Source organism: Capsicum annuum, chromosome 9 (assembly GCF_002878395.1).
Source record: "Capsicum annuum cultivar UCD-10X-F1 chromosome 9, UCD10Xv1.1, whole genome shotgun sequence".
Lineage (NCBI taxonomy): Eukaryota > Viridiplantae > Streptophyta > Magnoliopsida > Solanales > Solanaceae > Capsicum > Capsicum annuum.
The window spans coordinates 168,034,216-168,037,780 of NC_061119.1; the positions used below are offsets into that span (position 1 = coordinate 168,034,216).

Consider the following 3,565-nt stretch of genomic DNA (forward strand, 5'->3'; position numbering starts at 1 on the left):
ATTGGTCCACCTCCAATACACCCGCAATTATTTTTGTGGCACTTTTAGAATCTGAATGCCAACCTGGATTTCCTTGTGCTATGCAGTTCAGCAATATGTACAACTCATCATAAGTCAATTTCAACCGTTGACCCCCTACGACTAAATCTAGCAAAATCTTCGTATTATGATCAAGAGCTTCTACAAAAGTGTAAGAAAGTACCTTATTTCACAGTTGGTGATGTGGGCAATCCCGAAGAAGAGCCTTGAAGCATTCCCAAGCATGATAAAGGTTTTCATCAGGCTTCTGTTTGAAGCTCACTATTTCACTATGAAGTCTCGCAGTCTTGCCTGATGGAAAAAATCTGATGAGGAACTTTATGGCTAAGTCGTCCCATGAAGTAATTGAATTCACCGGTGCTGCATTTAACCAACTTTTTGCTTCCCCCAAAAGTGAATGGAGAAACAGTGTTAGCCTCACATAATCTAGAGTTACCCCAATCGGAGTGAATGTATCAGTAAGCTTAATAAAGGTCTGCAAGTTGACTTGTGGATCCTCGTGTGAAAGCCCTGCAAACTGTCCACTGCTAATAAGAAGATGCATCATATTATGTTTCAACTCAAAATTCCCCCCAACTGCCAGTCTTTAAATTGGGGAAGTCAAGTTCGTTGGAAATGGGACTGCTACTTCCCTAACCTTCCTACCAGCTTCTTGTTGTTCAGCCATAGGAATAGTATTCTCTTCGCCTTCTTGGATTTGAAGAATTCTAGGGAGAAGGATTGTTTCTCTCCTGTGTTAATGGTAAAGTTTCTCGAGTTCTAGGCTTAGTTATACCAACTTCCGATCCCTTGCCAGCTTATAAACTTAAGAACCTGTTTCCTGTAAAAACAAAAACAAGACCAAGCATAAAAACACCAAATAAATTTAAAAATAAAACTAAAATAAATAATTGCCAAATAATAAGTCCCCGGTAATGGCACCAAAAACTTGATAGAGTCCAAGAGCACACGCAAGTGTACGTGGTCTACCAAGTAATATAGTGGCCTTCAAGAAAGCCAAGTTATCGATTCCACAGAGACTAGATTTGGAAACGATTTGGTTTCAGTTCACACTTTAGATTCAATTGATGCGAGAGTAACCAAATAAAGAGTTTAGAAACTATAAATTAAAACTAAAAAATGCAGAAAGTAAAGGTCTTGAGACAATCAATAAGAGAAAACCCAGGGTTGAAGCACTCTGAACAATCATATTATGCTATTGGATTTCATTTGTTAACTTGCTTGTCGTGGTTGTTGATTCATAGGGTTAATTACGCAATTATGGTTTCCCAACCTCTAATCTATTACCTAAGTTGAACCTTACACCTATATCATTGAGCGGGGATGTAATAATTCACTTAAGCTCTTTACAAATATCGTCCTACATATGAATCAAGTAAGGTATCTAAGTACATCCCTGTCCTAGATACTAATTCAAATTTCTTATTTTGTAAAGAATCAAGAACCATACTCTGCTTATTCCTATGTTCTATCACCCTATTCCCTCTCCCAAGTTCACAAGCAAACAAACTTAATCCATAACAATAATTATCATGTTCTAGGCTTCAACCCCAGAAAGAGGGTGTTTAACCATGCATGGTCATAATTGAAATCAATATATTGTAATTAATGACTACTAACATGTATGAACTAAATTAAAATGATAAAAACCTAAATTATGAAGTTGTAGCAGCCTCTTTGATGTTCCCAAACGTCCTAAGATGAATAATAACAAGTATAAAGATGTATTTATGGTGTCCAAGTAGTCCCAAAATATGTACGACTCAATTAGCATTCTTAGCCATGTCTAAAGTGGACCTCGCATCGCCAGTTGTGCAAAAGGGAATGAAAGTCGCGATGTGCAAGATGGAAACGGGAGTATAGATCGCGTCGCGAGGCTTAAATACGGGTGTTGGAGGTCGCGACGTGCCTTCATCATGAGGAGTCACTATTTTGGGTCCTTCTAAATATTTTGGTCCATATCACATGCCAATTAGCCCCTCCTACTGTACACACTCGCCAAATACATTTCAGGTGACTACATTGCGCCCAAGTTGTGTATTGTACTTTTGTTGATCCATTCCAAACCTTTTTGAGTTGTTTCCACTTAATTTGAAGCTTTTATATCCTTCATATATCATAATAATACACTCACAAAGCATACTATAGTATTAAACACAAAAATTTAGAGCTCAAAACAACACAACATCTAATGCGACAAAATAAAACACGAGCTAAGCATAGGTAAATTTCACTTTGATCTTTAACTCATTGTTTCGACTCTTGTCTTGATCCAATTGACCCTTCAAAATTATCAAAAAGTTGTTTCACATATAAATACACAATAAAAACCTTATAAACTCTTTAAAACATATTATAATCCAACACAATAGACTAGATAAGCACCTAGCTCAAGCTAGTAACACTAGTTTTCTCAGTTGAACTCTAAATGATCAATTTGAGTCAAAACTTGTGTGAAACACTATTAAACATTGTAAACACATACATGGACACTTAAATGCACATTTATATCATTATCAACACATTAAGAACATGAATCATCCTCAAAACAAGGCTAAAAAAACTATAATAATAAGGCTAGAATACATAAATACACCCAACATCAAATTCCAGCATGGCAAGAAGCTATGGATAAGGAATTAGCAGCTCTAGAATTGAATAAGACTTGGAATATTATTGTTTTACCTCAAGGAAAGAAAGCATTTCCCTATAAATGGTTTTATAAGATCAAGTAACATTTAGATCGGAGTATTGAAAATTATAAGGCCCGATTGGTTATTAGAGTTGATATACAAAAAAAAGAGAATAGATTATAATGAAATATTTTCAACGGTGGTAAAATGACTACTGTGAGATGCATACTTGCTATTGTTGTAAAGAAGGATGGGGCCTTTTTAAGTTTGATGTCAATAACGCCTTCTTACAGGGCGATCTTAATGAAGAAGTATATATGAAATTCCTTTCTGGGGTTACTCCAACTTTACCTAACCACGTTTCTTTGTTGAAAAAGTTTATTTATGGACTTAAACAAGCATCTAGACAGTGGTACTCAAGGCTTACTGCAGCATTCAACTTCAAAGGATTTTGTCATTCTTTACATGACTACTTTTTATTTTTTAAGAAATCAAATAATTCAATTTCTATTGTTACGGTTTATTTCGACGACATACTATTAATAGGAAATGATGAAGCAGAATTACAGGCTTTGAAAATCTTCTTAAATGTCGAGTTCAAGATAAAAGATCTTGGAAATTTGCATTTTTTTCTGGGTTGGAAGTCATCAGAGAATCACATGGACTGATTTTATCTCAACGTAAGTTTATTATAGATTTGTTTGCAGAATTTGATTCTTTACATCTTTCTCCTGTTTCTACACTATTGGACCCTTCTATCAAATTAAAGGAAGATGAGGGAATTTCAATCAAAGACCCAACGTTGTACAGACATTTACTTGGAAAACTTAATTACCTGACTCACACAAGGCCAGATCTTTCATTCACCATCCAACATCTCAGTCAATATATGC

The 3,565-nt window shown here is 35.4% G+C and overlaps 1 non-coding gene across 1 annotated transcript; it reads left to right on the forward strand.

The window, feature by feature from the left end:
* The first annotated feature begins 212 nt into the window (after positions 1 to 212).
* On the forward strand, positions 213 to 319 carry LOC124887478. The gene has a single exon (XR_007045251.1). It is a non-coding gene; the product is annotated as a small nucleolar RNA R71 (small nucleolar RNA).
* Positions 320 to 3,565: the final 3,246 nt, after the last annotated feature.